The sequence below is a fragment of the Trachypithecus francoisi genome, unplaced genomic scaffold (genome assembly GCF_009764315.1).
Source record: "Trachypithecus francoisi isolate TF-2019V2 unplaced genomic scaffold, Tfra_2.0 Lachesis_group6, whole genome shotgun sequence".
Classification (NCBI taxonomy): domain Eukaryota; kingdom Metazoa; phylum Chordata; class Mammalia; order Primates; family Cercopithecidae; genus Trachypithecus; species Trachypithecus francoisi.
In genome coordinates, this window is record NW_022681471.1 from 79,197,768 (window position 1) to 79,213,760 (window position 15,993).

Sequence of the window (15,993 nt, forward strand, 5' to 3'; positions counted from 1 at the left end):
ATTGGGGATTACAATTCGACATGATATTTGGGTGGGGACACAGAGCCAAACCATATCATTCCACCCTGGCCCATCCCAAATCTTATGTCCTTCTCACATTTCAAAACACAATCATGGCTTTTTAACAGTTCCCCAGAGTCTTACCTCATTCTAGCATTAATTCAAAAGTTCAGGTCCAGAGGCTCATCTGAGATAAGACATATCTCTTGTACTTATGAGCCTGTAAAATAAAAAAGCAAGTTAGTTGCTTCCAAGATACAATGGAGGTACAGGCATTGGGTAATTACTCCCATTCCAAAGGAGATATACTCACCAAAACAAAGAGGCTACAGTCTCCATGCAAGTTTGAAACCCAGCAGGGTAGTCATTAAATATTAAAGGTCCAATATAATCTCCTTTGACTCTATTTCTCACATGCAGGCCACAGTGATGCAAGGGGTGGGTTCAGAAGACCTTGGGCATCTTTGCATTGTGGCTCTGCAGGGTACAGCCCCCTTGGCTGCTTTCACAGACTGGTGTAGAGTGCTTGCAGCTTTTGCAGGTGCACAGTGCAAGCTGTGGGTGGATCTACCATTCTAGAGTCTGGAGGATGGTGGCCTTCCTCTCACAGCTCCGCTAGGCAGTGCCCCAGTGGAGACTCTTTGTGAGGACTCCAATCCCACATTTCCCCTCCACACTACCCTAGTAGAGGTTCTTCATGAAGGGTCTGGCTCCGCAGCAGACTTTTGCCCGGACATCCAGGCATCTCCATACATCCTCTGAAATCTAGGTGGAGGCTGCTAGGCCTTATCTCTTGCCCTCTGAGCACCTGCAGGCTTAACACTATGTGGAAGCTGCCAAGGCTTGTAGCTTGCAGTCTCTGGAGCAGCATCCTGAGACATATCTGGGATCATTTTAGCCATGGCTAGAGCTGGAGTGGCTGGGACACAGTAGTGTCCCCAGGTTGCACAGGGCAGCAGGGCCCTGGGCCCAGACCACAAAATCTTGATTCACTCCTGGGCCTCCGGACCTGTGATGGGAGGGGCTGCTGTGAAGGTCTCTGAAATGCCTTTGAGGTATTTTCTCCATTGTTTTGGCTATTAACATCTGGCTCTTCTTTACTTATGCAAATTTCTGCATCCAGTTTGAATTCCTCCCCTGAAAATGGGTTTTCTTTTCTACCACATGACCAGGCTGCAAGTTTTCTAAGCTTTTATGCTGTGCTTCCCTTTTAAATATAAGTTAGAGTTTCAGATTATCTTTTTGCTCACATACATGAGAATATGCTATTAGAGGCAGCCAGAGCACATCTTCAACACTTTCCTGCTTAGAAATTTCTTCCTCTAGATACCCTCAGTCATCACTCTCAAGTTCAGAGTTCCACAGATTCCTGGATCAGGGGCACAATGCCGCTAGTCTCTGCTAAAGCATAGTAAGAGTGACTTTTACTCCAGTTCCCAGTATGTTCTTCATCTCCATCCGAGACCACCTCAGCCTGGACTTTATTGTCCATATCACTATCAACATTTTGGTCACAACCATTCAACAACTCTAGGAAGTTCCAAATTTTTATCTTCCTGTCTTCTTGTGAGCCCTCCAAACTTTTCCACCCAAAGCCTATTACCCAGTTTCAAAGCTGCTTCCACATTTTCAGTTATCTTTTTAGCAATGTTCCTCTTTTCTGGTACCAATTTTCTGTATTAGTCTGTTCTTGCATTGCTATAAGGAACTACCTGAGACTGGGTAATTTATGAAGAAAAGAGATTTAATTGACTCACAGCTCTGCAGGCTGTACAGGAAGCATGGCTGGAGAAGCCTCAGGAAACTTACAATAATGGTGGAAGCAAAGGGGAAGTAGGCACATCTTCACATGGCGGAACAGGAAAGAGTGAAGGGGAAGTGCTACACACTTTTAAACAACCAGATCGTGTGAGAACTCACTCACTATCATGAGAACAGCAAGGGGGAAGTCCACCCTTACGATCCAGTCACCTCCCACCAGGCTGTCCTCCAACACCGAGTATTACAATTCAACATGAGATTTCGGTGGGGACAGAGTCAAACCATATCACTCAGTGAAACAATAGAATTTATTGCTCACAGTTCTGGAGGATGTGAAGTCCAAGATAAGATGCATGTAGATTTGGTATCTCGTGAAGTCCTACTTCCTGGCTTATAGACAGTGGTCTTTTTGCTGCCTTCTCACATGGCAGAAGGGGCAAACAGGCTCCTTTAAGCCTCTTTCATAAGAGCACTAATCCCATTTATGAGGAGAGAACTCTCATGAGCTCATCACCACCTAAATACCCCACCTGTTAATACTATTGCATTGGCAGGAGTTAGATTTCAACATATGAATTTTTGAGGGACACCAGCATTCGGACTATTCTACCTCTCTTCATTCCTGATAACTTTCCTTGCTCTGAGGTCTTTTATGTCTTGTATTAATATATGTACTTCAACTTCTTCTTTTTTTTTTTTTTTTAGAAACTGATGTTTATTTTCCATCAGCCATTTTCCATGTTGCTTAAGAGCTCGTGCAAGAACAGCTTAAGACCATTCAGTGGTTGCTCCTACCCATTCAGTGGCCTGAGCAGTGGGAGCTGCAGACCAGTCTTCCGTGGCAGGCTAAGCACTCCAGTCTTCAGTAGGGAACTGCTGAATAGGCACAGAGGGCACCTGCATACCTTCAGACCAGTCTGCAACCTCAGGCTGAGTAGTGGTGAACTCAGGAGCTGGAGCAGTCCATATACCCTGAAATTCCTCCTTGGTCACTGCCTTTTCAGCAGCAGCCTGCTCTTCTTTTTCAATCTCTTCAGGATCTCTGTAGAAGTAGAGATCAGGCATGACCTCCCACAGGTGTTCACGGGAAATGGTACTACACATGTACAGAACTTCCCGAGCCAGCATCCACCACAGCAAACCCACTGAGTGAGCTCCCTTGTTGCATGGGATGGCAATGTCCACATAGCGCAAAGGAGAATCTCTCTTACACAGAGCAGTGGTAGGTAGGTTAACATAAGATGCCTCTGTGAGAGGCTGGTGGTCAGCCCTGTAGTCAGTAACCACAAGAAGCCGTGGCTCCCAGAAGGCTGCCTGCATCTGGTTAGTGAAGGTTCCAGGAGTGAGGTGGTCAGCAATTGGAGTGGCTCCAGTGGCAGCAGCAAACTTCAGCACGGCCCTCTGGCCAGTATTCCTGGAGGATATAACACTGACATCAGCAGGGTTTTCAATGGCAATAATGGCACGAGCCGCCAACAGAAGCTTCTCTCAGGTCTTCTTCAGATTTATTATGTAGAGGCCATCACTTTTCCTTTTATAGATGTACTGTTCCATCTGAAAGTCAAGATTGGTGCCATCTAAGTGGGTTCCTGCTGCAAGGAACTTAAGGACATCCTCCTCCTTCATTTGCAGGACATCAAGGGCTCTGGACATTGTGAAAGTTTCCTTTTAAGTTACAACGGGAATCCAGAACAACGCTGTATGGACCCCTCTGTAGGTAGCGCGGAAAGGCTCAACTTCTTTTGATTAGTGTAAGCATGGTATATCTTTCTCCATTCCTTTACTTTTTTTTTTTTTCTATTGAGACAGTCTCTCTCTGTCACCCAGGGTGGAGTGCATTAGTGTGCTCTCCGCTCACTGTAGTCTCTGCCTCCCATGCTCAGGCAATCCTTCCACCTCCTCAGTCTCCTGATTAGCTGGGACTACAGGCACCCACCACCATGCCTGGCTAATTTTTGTAGAGATGGGTTTTGCCGTGTTTCCCAGGCTGGTCTCAAACTCCTGGGCTCAAATGATCCTCCTGCCTTGGCCTCTCAAAGTGCTGGGATTACAAGTGTGAGCCACCATAGCTGGCCATTCCTTTACTTTTTTTTTTTTTTTTTTGATTAAAACAATAGAAATTTGTTCTCTCATCGTTCAGGAGCCCAGGAGTCTGAAATTCACATGTTGGCAGGGTTGCCCTCTCTCTGGAGGCTTTAAGGGAGAATCCTTCCTTATTGCCTCCTCTAGTTTCTGGTAGCTGTCAGAATTCCTGGTGGCTATATCCATCGCTCCAATCTCTGCCTCCATTTCACATGGCCTTCTCTGTGTGCCGTCTCCTCTCTGTCTGTTATAAGGACGCTTATCATTGGATTTACAGCCCACCTTGGGAGTCCTGGATGATTTCATCTTAGAACCTTACCTTACTTATATCTACAAAGACCCCTTTTCCAAATAGGGTCACATTTACAGGGTCCAGGTATTAGAAAAAAGACCTGTCTTTCAGGAGGCTGCCATTCAACCCACTATAGATGTTCAGCAACGTTTTTCACTTCTCTTTAACTACTTTCATTCCACTCTTGGCTAAGTATAATCCTTATTCTGTTTCCTAAATACTGATGGTACTTCCTTGACTGATTTGTGAGCACTAACTCTGTTAGTCCTTTAGGGTAAAGAGCGTGCTCAGACATCTTTAATTCTATAACATTTGACACAGTGCCTGGCATATAGTAGATTCTCAGTGAATGTTTGTTATATGGATGGTTGTAGGGAGGGATCATGCCTTGTTTATTTCATTTTCCCTTAAAATGCCTAACTCCATACTTTGAAAATAGTAGATACTCGAGAATCTTGAATTAAAGAAAGAATACTTTGAATATTCAGTTCTAGCTGTCTCCCAGGGGAATCTTTCTGAAACCTGGACCTCTGGTTGCCCTAGTGCTCTGCTCATGCACCTGTTTTGACATTTACCACAGGGTGTCTTTTGTTATGTTATGTTGAGTTGGGTTCATGTTTGCATTTCTTCAACAAATTATAAACTCCTGGGATTTTATAGTTTATAATTTACAATGTCTCATACATTCTACTTTTATTTCCCATAGGATGTTTTAGCACAGAATCTGGTACATAGTAGGCATTCAAAAAAGAATTATTGAATTAAATCTAGCTTTCGTTGTTTGTATTTTTGCTGGTGTCTGACTCTGTGGTAGAGTGAACATCAAGATATCTGGCTGAAAGAAAACTTCCTGAGTCCATTTGGCTTTTTTTCTTTGAGCCCAGTGCTGTACCATCTTACTACAAGATCAGTATTCTTCAGATTCAGCTACTTTGGCAGGAAGTTCCCATTATTACTGCCTGGTCTTCTAATCTGTCGCTGCCCAAATATAATGTGGTGTGCTTAGATTCGGGTATCTTGGCATCTTCCCCTAGTCTCCATGCCTTGACTACATTTTTGTTACTTTTCTCTTTTAGAGGGTGGGCCATAGGGGTGGAAGATTTTTTTCAGTTCCCTTCCTCTCCCCAAGCACACATGGTTAATAAGTCTGTGGCAGTATAGTATAATGGCGTATTAGTTCATTCTCACACTGCTATAAAGAAATAACCGAAGGCTGGGTAGTTTATAAAGAAAAGAGGTTTAATTGACTCATAGTTCTACAAACTGTGCAAGTAGTATGGCTGAAGACGCCTCAGGAAATTTTCAATCGTGGCAGAAGGTGAAGGGGAAGCAGGCTTATTTTCACATGGCTGGAGCAGGAGAGAGAGAGAGAGAGGGATGTGCTACACACTTTTAAACAACCAGATCTCATGAGAACTCACTATCATGAGAACAGCCAGGGTCAAATCTGCTCTCATGATCCAATCACCTCCCACTGGGCCCCTCCTTTAACACTGTGGATTACAATTCAACATAGGATTTGGGAAGGGACACAAATCCAAACCATATCAAATGGTTAAGAGTTTGGGTTCTTGCTTCTCACTGCCTGCCTTTACCTCACCACTTAACCACCCATGTGGTCTTCGATAAGTTAATTTACCTCTCTGAGACCCAGTTTCCACATATATGAAATGGGATTAGCAATATCATCTATCTTAAATAATTATGAGGATTAAATGAGATAACACATGTGGAGTATAGCACAGTGTTTATCATCTCTCTTTGTTCCCACTTTTGGCTTGGACATACTCCCTAGATTGGTGTTATTGGTGTCTGTGGATTGATTGGCCCAGCACTGTTCGAGTTATTTGTCTGACAATGAAGTACTCTTTTCCTTTAAGTGCATACATATGCATTTTAATTTGTCATTAAGAAACATTACAGAAATTGCACTCTTGACCATTTATCCCAGAGAAATGAAAACCTGTTTACATGCGGAAACTTGTGCACTAATGTTCATAGCAGCTTTATTCATAATAGCCCAAAACTGGAAACTACCCATATGTCCCTTCAGTGAGTAAATGGTTAGATAACTTGTGATATGTCCATACAGTTGCAATACTGCTAATCAATGAAAAGAGGTAAACTATTGATATATGCAAACACCTGGATGAATCTTAAGAGAATTATGCTGGGTGAATAAGGCCAATCTCAAAAGGTTACATACTGAATGGTTCTGTTTGTATAATATTCTTTAAAAATTAATTGTAGAGATGAAGAACAGATTAGTGTTTGCCAAGGGTTCGATGGAGAAGGGATGGGTGTGACTTTGAAGAAATGGCAGAAGGGAGTTTTGTGGTGTGTATGTATGTATCATGATTGTGGTGATTGTTACACAAAGCTGTACATGTGATATAATTGCATATAGCCATACACACACAATTTATAACTGTACATGGTATACATGTATAACTACATATATAACTGGTATAATCCGAATAAGATCTGTGGATTGTACCAATATCATTTTCCTGGTTTGAATGGCTTACTATAGTTATTGTAAGATGTTAAATTTTGGGAGACTGGGCAAAAGGTCCTTAGGACCTTCCTGTAATTTTTTTTTTTTACAACTTCCTATGAATCTATAATTATTTCATAATAAAAAAGGTTTAAAAATCTTAACATTAAGGATTACACCAAATCCTGTCATTCTACATTTAGGCTACCGTTTTCATTCCATTGTGTTCTCATCCAGTCTTTGTATGCATACTGACATTGTTAACATATTTATAATAGTTTTACTTAACTTTTAAATTTATTATTATGTTAAGTATTTTTATACAGTTCTTGAAAAATTTTTAACGGCACCAGATTTCAGATCTAATTAACTTTTTGGATACTTAATATGTGAAAGGCACCTACCTAGGAACCTTAGTATTATATATCTACTTAATAGTCAATTTTAATATAATGTTCTTAAATTTACCGAATCCTTTCCCCTATTATTGGACATATAGGTATTCTAGTTTTCTCCTATTATTGGCAGAATCTCAGGGAATATTCTCATGTATATAAATTTGATTTTCTGAGGATAAACTTCTAAGGGTAGCGATATTGGGTCAAAGGATACTGGTTCATACTTATATGTTCTTGACAGTTTTTCCATATTACTTTCTAAAAGTGATATAGCATTGCAATCAGCAATGTATAAGGATAAACTTCAGAGGATAAACTGCTAAGAATGGGGTATTGGATCAAGGATACTGGTTCATACTTACATGTTCTTGACAGTTTTTCCGTATTGCTTTCTAAAAGTGATATAGCATTGCAATCAGCAATGTATAAGCGTAGCAGTTTTACCACAACCATGCAGTATTTGATGTTTTGCAAATTTAATACGTATAAAATAGTAGCTCCATGTCATTTAAAATTAGCATTTCTGTCATTACTAGTGAAATTTAACTCATCACATTTTTATTTTCTCATATGTGAATTATCTGTTCATGTTCTTTGGCTACTTCATCTGTTGAGCTTGTAATGCTTTTCTTATAAATGTAAATAAGCTATTTATACTTTACAAGAATAATAAGGAGAATATTTTTGATATTGATTGATTTGTTAATTGATTGAGATAGGGTCTTGCTGTCTCAATTAGGCTGGTGTGGAGTGGCATGGTGCAATTGCAGCCTCAAACTCCTGAGTTCAAGTGATCCTTCTGACTCAGCCTCCCAAGTAGCGGGGATTACAGGCATGCACCAGCATGTCTGGCTAATTATTTTTATTGTTTTTTGTAGAGACGAGTTCTTGCTATGTCACCCAGGATAGTGTTGAACTCCTGGGCTCAAGCAATCCTCCCACTTGGCTTCCCAAAGTGCTGGGATTACAGGCTTGATCCACCATACCTGGTCTGTCTTGGATATTGAGGTTCCCTAATTAGAGCACATTTACAGTTACAGTCATGCATCACTTTACCATGGGGATATGTTCTGAGAAGTGCTTCACTAGGCAATTTTGTCATTGCGTGAACAACATAGAGTGTACTTACACAAACCTACTACACACCTAGGCTATGTGGTATATAATCTTTTGCTTCCACCACCATTGTATTTATGGTACATCGTTGACTGAAATGTTGTTATGTGGTACTTGACTGTATAAGAGAAAGCATCAAGGCCTCAGTAGATAAATGAGTATCCTGTTCTTAAATGTCTTCAGGGAAAAAGCTGATGCCATTTTTGTGTTATCCCTTTTAGCTATAGTAATTTGCCTACATAATTTGTCACACCGATAGACTTTGGGCTAATGACTTGTGGATGTCAACAAGAGAATATATGAAATGAAAAGATCATTGGGCTGGCGACTTTATGTTCACAGGCATCTTGCTTTACCTTTTTTTGTGTGTATGTAAATGAAAATCATGACACCTAAGGGTATGGACATACATGTTAGAAGGATGAGTTCTGAACCACTCATTCACTTATGAGTTAAAGAGGCTAACATCATACAACACCGTTTAAATATCTAAGATTATTTCCCATGTTTCTGAAAAGAAAAGATGGCATTTTAGTTTGTTTTGATTTTTCTAACCTCAGGTGTATTGCATTGAGTTCATCACGTACTCCTCAATTCTTGGTACTTATCATCATTAGTCCATGAAAAGCTACCTCTCGTTTTTATTTAATTAGCCCGTTTTTTTCCCCATTCCACTCCCCCATCACAGGCAAGCATTCTAATATGATTAATGTGATTTGTATTAGAATGTGTCTTTCAAAACATGATAGTTGTTTTATACACATGAATTTTTAGTTTATATAGTGATGCCTTCTTTATGTCATTCTCTTACTTTTTTCACTGTCTTATTTATTTTGCTGTATGTATCTCTAACCCATTGCTTCTAATAGCTGCATAATATCCCACCACATTTGACCTTCTGAATTGGCATTGCAATAAAGAAATACCTGAGCTGCATAATATCCCACCACATTTGACCTTCTGAATTGGCATTGCAATAAAGAAATACCTGAGACTGTATAATTGTTTTTTAATTATACTTTAAGTTCTAGGGTACATGTGGACAATGTGCAGGTTTGTTACATAGGTATACATGTGCCATGTTGGTTTGCTACACCCATCAACTCGTCATTTACATTAGGTATTTCTCCTAATGCTCTCCTTTCCCCTGCCCCCTACCCCATGACAGGTCCCCATGTGTGATGCTCCCTGCCCTGTGTCCAGGTGTTCACATTGTTCAATTCCCACCTGTGAGTGAGTACATGCAGTGTTTGGTTTTCTGTCCTTGTGATAGTTTGCTCAGAATGATAGTTTCCAGCTTCATCCATGTTCCTTCAAAGGACATGGACTGATCCTTTTTTTATGGCTGCATAGTATTCCATGGTATATATGTGCCACATTTTCTTAATCCCATCTATCATTGATGGACATTTGGGTTGGTTCCAAGCTTTTGCTATTGTGAATAGTGCCGCAATAAACACACATGTGCATGTGTCTTTATAGTAGCATGATTTATAATCCTTTGGGTATATAGCGAGTAATGGGATTGCTGGGTCAAATGGTATTTGTAGTTCTAGATCCTTGAGGAATCGCCACACTGTCTTCCACAATGGTTGAACTAGTTTACGCTCCCATCAACAGTGTAAAGGCATTCCTATTTCTCCATATCCTCTCCAGCATCTGTGGTTTCATGACTTTTTAGTGATTGCCATTCTAACTGGTGTGAGATGGTATCTCATTGTGGTTTTGATTTGCATTTCTCTGATGACCAGTGATGATGAGCATTTTTTCATGTGTCTGTTGGCTGCATAAATGTCTTCTTTTGAGAAATGTCTCTTCATTTCCTTTGCCCGCTTTATGATGGGGTTGCTTGTTTTTTTCTTGTAAATTTCTTTAAGTTCTTTGTAGATTCTGGATCTTTGCCCTTTGTCAGATGAGTAGATTGCAAAAGTTTTCTCCCATTCTGTAGGTTGCCTGTTCACTCTGATGGTAGTTTCTTTTGCCATGCAGAAGCTCTTTAGTTTAATCAAGTCCCATTTGTCTATTTTGGCTTTTGTTGCCATTGCTTTTGGTGTTTTAGTCATGAAGTCCTTGCCCATGCCGATGCCCTAAGTGGTATTGCCTAGGTTTTCTTCTAGAGTTTGTATGGTTTTAGGTCTAACATTTAAGTCTTTAATCCATCTTGAATTAATTTTTATATAAGGTGTAAGGAAGGGATCCAGTTTCAGCTTTCTACATATGTTTAGGCATTTTTTCCCATCACCATTTATTAAATAGGGAATTCTTTCCCCATTGCTTGTTTTTGTTAGGTTTGTTGAAGATCAGATGGCTGTAGATGTGTGGTGTTATTTCTGAGGCCTCTGTTCTGTTCCATTGGTCTATCTCTGTTTTGATGTTAGTACCATGCTGTTTTGGTTACTGTAGCCTTGTAGTATTGTTTGAAGTCTGGTAGCCTGATGCCTCCAGCTTTGTTCTTTTTGCCTTGGATTGTCTTGGCAATGCGGGCTCTTTTTGTTTCGATATGAACTTTAAAGTAGTTTTTTCCAATTCTGTAAAGAAAGTCATTGGTATCTTGATGGGGGTGGCATTGAATCTATAAGTTACTTTGGGCAGTATGGCCATTTTCACTATATTGACTCTTTCTATCCGTGAGCATGGAATGTTCTTCCATTTGTTTGTATCCTGTTTTATTTCATTGACCAGTGGTTTGTACTTGTCCTTGAAGAGGTCCTTCACATCCCTTGTAAGTTGGATTCCTAGGTATTTTATTCTCTTTGTAGCAATTGTGAATGTGAGTTCACTCATGATTTGGCTCTCTGTTTGTCTGTTATTGGTGTATAGGAATGCTTGTGATTTTTGCACATTGATTTTGTATCCTGAGCCTTTGCTGAAGTTGTTTATCAGCCTAAGGATATTTTTGGGCTGAAACAATGGGGTGTTCTAAATATACAATCATGTTATCTGCAAACAGGGACAATTTGACTTCCTTTTTTCCTAACTGAATACCCTTTATTTCTTTCTCTTGCCTGATTGCCCTGGCCAGAACTTCCTATACTATGTTGAATAGGAGTCGTGAGAGAAGGCATCCCTGTCTTGTGCCAGTTTTCAAATAGAATGCTTCCAGTTTTTGCCCATTAAGTATGATATTGGCTGTCGGTTTGTCATAAATAGCTCTTATTATTTTGAGATACAACCCATCAATACCTAGTTTATTGAGAGTTTTTAGCATGAAGCAGTGTTGAAGTTTGTTGAAGGCCTTTTCTGCATCTGTTGAGATAATCATGTGGTTTTTGTCATTAGTTCTGTTTATATGATGGATTATGTTTATTGATTTGCCTATGTTGAACCAGCCTTGCATCCCAGGGATGAAACTGAATTGATCATGATGGATAAGCTTTTTGATGTGCTGCTGGATTCGGTTTTCCAGTATTTTATTGAGGATTTTTGCATCGATATTCATCAGGGATATTGGTCTAAAATTTTCTTTTTTTGTTGTGTCTCTGCCAGGCTTTGGTATCAGGATGATGTTGGCCTCATAAAATGAGTTAGGGAGGATTCCCTCTTTTTCTATTGATTGAAATAGTTCCAGAACGAACGGTACCAGCTCCTCTTTGTACCTCTGGTAGAATTTGACTGTGAATCCGTCAGGTCCTCGACTTTTTTTTGGTTGGTAGGCTATGAATTATTGCCTCAGTTTCAGAGCCTGTTATTCATCTATTCAGGATTCAACTTCTTTCTGGTTTAGTCTTGGGAGGGTGTATGTGTCCAGGAATTTATCTGTTTCTTCTAGATTCTCTAGTTTATTTGCATAGAGGTGTTTATAGTATTCTCTGATGGTAGTTTGTATTTCTGTGGGATCGATGGTGATATCCCATTTATCATTTTTTATTGCATCTCTTCTCTCTTTTCTTCTTTATTATTCTTGCTAGTGGTCTATCAATTTTGTTGATCTTTTCAAAAACCAGCTCCTGGATTCACTGATTTTTTTTTTTGAAGTTTTTTTTTTTTTTTTTTTGGTCTATATCTCCTTCAGTTCTGCTCTGATCTTAGTTATTTCTTGCCTTCTGCTAGCTTTTGAATGTGTTTGCTCTTGCTTCTCTAGTTCTTTTAATTGTGATGTTAGGGTGTCGATTTTAGATCCATTCCGCTTTCTTTTGTGGGCATGTAGTGCTGTAAATTTCCCTCTAACACTGCTTTAAATGTGTCCCAGAGATTCTGGTATATTGTGTGTTTGTTCTCATTGGTTTCAAAGAACATCTTTATTTCTGACTTCATTTTGTTATTTACCCAGTAGTCATTCAGGAGCAGGTTGTTCAGATTCCATGTAGTTGTGTGGTTTCGAGTGAGTTTCTTAATCCTGAGTTCTAGTTTGATTGCACTGTGGTCTGCAAGACAGTTTGTTGTGATTTCTGTTCTTTTACATTTACTGAGGCGTGGTTTGCTTCCAACTATGTGGTCAATTTTGGAGTAAGTGCGATGTAGTGCTGAGAAGAATGTACATTCTGTTGATTTGCGGTGGAGAGTTCTGTAGATGTCTATTAGGTCCGCTTGGTGCCAAGCTCAGTTCAAATCCTAATATCCTTGTTAACCTTCTGTCTCGTTGATCTGTCTGATAGTGACAGCGGGGTGTTAAAGTCTCCCATTATTATTGTGTGCAAGTCTAAGTGTCTTCGTAGGTCTCTAAGTACTTGGTTTATGAATCTGGGTGTTCCTGTATTGGGTGCATGTATATTTAGGATAGTTAGCTCTTCTTGTTGAATTGATCCCTTTACCATTATGTAATGGCCTTCTTTGTCTCTTTTGATCTTTGTTGATTCTGTTTTATCAGACTAGGATTTCAACCCCTGCTTTTTTTTTTTTTTTTTTTTTTTTTTTTTTTGCTTTGCATTTGCTTGGTAGATCTTCCTCCATTCTTTATTTTGAGCCTATGAGTTTCTCTGCATGTGAGATGGGTCTCCTGAATACAGTACACCGATGGTCTTGACTCTTATCCAATTTGCCAGTCTATGTCTTTTAATTGGGGTATTTAACCCATTTACATTTAAGGTTAATATTGTTATGTGTGAATTTGATCCTGTCATTATGATGTTAGCTGGTTATTTTGCTCATTAGTTGATTCAGTTTCTTCCTAGCATCGATGGTCTTTACAATTTGGCATGTTTTTGCAGTGGCTGATACTGGTTGTTCCTTTCCATGTTTAGTGCTTCCTTCGGGAGCCCTTGTAAGGCACGCCTGGTGGTAACAAAATCTCTCAGCATTTGCTTCTCTGTAAAGGATTTTATTTCTCCTTCACTTATGAAGCTTAGTTTGGCTGGACATGAAATTCTGGGTTGAAAATTCTTTTCTTCAAGAATGTTGAATATTGCCCCCCACTCTCTTCTGGCTTGTAGAGTTTCTGCTGAGAGATCCGCTGTTAGTCTGATGGGCTTCCCTTTGTGGGTAACCCGACCTTTCTCTCTGGCTGCCCTTAAAATTTTTTCCTTCATTTAGACCTTGGTGGATCTGACAATTATGTGTCTTAATGATGTTCTTCTCAAGTAGTATCTTTTTGTGTTCTCTGTATTTCCTGAATTTGAATGTTGGCCTCCCTTGCTAGGTTGGAGAAGTTCTCTTGGATAATATCCTGAAGAGTGTTTTTCAACTTGGTTCCATTCTCCCCGTGACTTTCAGGCACACCAATCAAATGTAGATATGATCTTTTCACATAATCCCTTATTTCTTGGAGGCTTTGTTCTTTCTTTTTACTCTTTTTTCTAAACTTCTCCTCTCACTTTATTTCATTAATTTGGTTGTCAGTCACTGATACCCTTTCTTCCACTTGATCCAATCGGCTATTGAAGCTTGTGCATGTGTCACGTAGCTTTTGTGCCATGGTTTTCAGCTCCGTCAGGTCATTTAAGGTCTTCTCTACACTGTTTATTCTAGTTAACCATTCATGTAATCATTTTTCAAGGTTTTTAGCTGTCTTGTGATGAGTTTGAACATCCTTCTTTAGCTCGGAAAAGTTTGTTATTACTGACCTTCTGAAGTCTACTTCTGTCAGCTTGTGAAAGCCATTCTTCGTCTAGCTTTGTTTCATTGCTGGCGAGGAACTGCGATCCTTTGGAGGAGAAGAGATGCTCTGGTTTTTAGAATTTTCAGCTTTTCTGCTCTGGTTTCTCCCCATCTTTGTGGTTTTATCTACCTTTGGTCTTTGATGCTAGTTACCTACAGATGGGATTTTGGTGTGCACATCCTTTTTGTTGATGATGATGCTAATGCTATTCCTTTCTGTTTGTTAGTTTTCCTTTTAATAGTCAGGTCCCTCAGCTGGAGGTCTGTTGGAGTTTGCTGGAGGTCCACTCCAGACCCTGTTTGCCTGCGTATCACCAGTGGAGTCTGCAGAACAGTAAATATTGCTGGCTGATCCTTCTTCTGTAAGCTTCATCCCAGAGGGTCACCCACCTGTATGAGGTGTCATTTGGCCCCTACTGGGAGGTGTCTACCACTTAGGCTAAACAGGGTTCAGGACCCACTTGAGGATGCAGTCTGTCCTTTCTTAGAGCTCAAACACCATGCTTAGAGAACCATTGTTCTCTTCAGAGCTGTCAGACAGGGATGTTTAAGTCTGCAGACGTTTCTGCTGCCTTTTGTTCAGCTTTGCTCTGCCCCCAGAGTTGGGCTCTAGAGAGGCAGCAGGCCTTGCAGAGTTGCAGTGGGCTCCACCCTGTTTGGGCTTCCTGGCAGCTTTGTTTACCTACTTGAGCCTCAGCAATGGCAGACACCCCTCCCACTGCCAGGCTGCTGCCTTGCAGGTCAATCTCAGACTGCTGCGCTAGCAGTGAGCAAGGCTCTGTGGGCATGGGACCCACTGAGCTAGGCGCGGGATATAATCTCCTAGTGTGCCGTTTGCTTTTACTGTTGGAAAAGTACAGTATTTGGGCAGGAGTGTCCCGATTTTCCAGGTACAGTCTGTCACGGCTTCCCTTAGCTAGGAAATGGAAATCTCCCACCCCTTGCACTTCCTGGGTTAGGCGATGCCCCACCCTGCTTTGACTTGCCCTCCATGGGCTGCACTTACTGTCCAACCAGTCCCAATTAGATGAACCAGGTACCTCAGTTGGAAATGCAGAAATCACTGTCTTCTGCGTCGATCACGCTGGGAGCTGTAGACTGTAGCTGTTCCTAATCAGCCATCTTAGAACGGAAGAGACTGGGTAATTTTTAAAGAAAAGAGGTTTAATTGACTCACAGTTCTGCAGTCTGTACAGAAACCATAACACAGGCATCCACCTCTGGGTAGGTCTCAGACAGCTTACAATCATGGCATAAATTGTAGGTGAGGAGCAGGCATCTCACATGTTTGGAGCAGGACCAAAAGAGTGAGAGGTGCCACACACCTTTAAACAACCAGATCTCACAAGAATTCACTGATTATCATGAGGACAGCACCAAAGGATGGGGCTAAACCATTCATGAGGAATTCACCCCCGTGATCCATTCACTTCCCACCAGGCCCCACCGCCAACATTGGGTATTATATTTCAACATGAGATTTGGGTGGGGACAAGTATCCAGACTATGTTACCTGACTATTCTCAAAGTGATTGACATATTCATCCTTACATGTCCTCTTGTAGACCTACATGAACATTTCTTTGAGCCCATTTTCAGGAATAGAATTGCTGAGTCGTAGGAAACATATATATATATATATATATATATATATATATATTTGATTAAGTAGTGCCAGATTGCCCTTCTGAATGGCCCCACCTGTCTGTAACCCCCTGGTTATAGTGGATGAGTATTCTTATATGCCTTCAACCCTACCAACACTTGGCATTTTCTTGCTTTCTAGTTTTTGCAAATCTTGTAGTCTTAAAGCA

The 15,993-nt window shown here is 40.6% G+C and overlaps 1 protein-coding gene and 1 pseudogene across 1 annotated transcript in view; one reads left to right on the forward strand and one right to left on the reverse strand.

The window, feature by feature from the left end:
- The window catches only part of MTMR8 (myotubularin related protein 8), a 121,126-nt gene that overhangs the window by 14,356 nt on the left and 90,777 nt on the right, over positions 1 to 15,993 (forward strand).
- Positions 2,461 to 3,414, reverse strand: LOC117077321 (annotated as a pseudogene).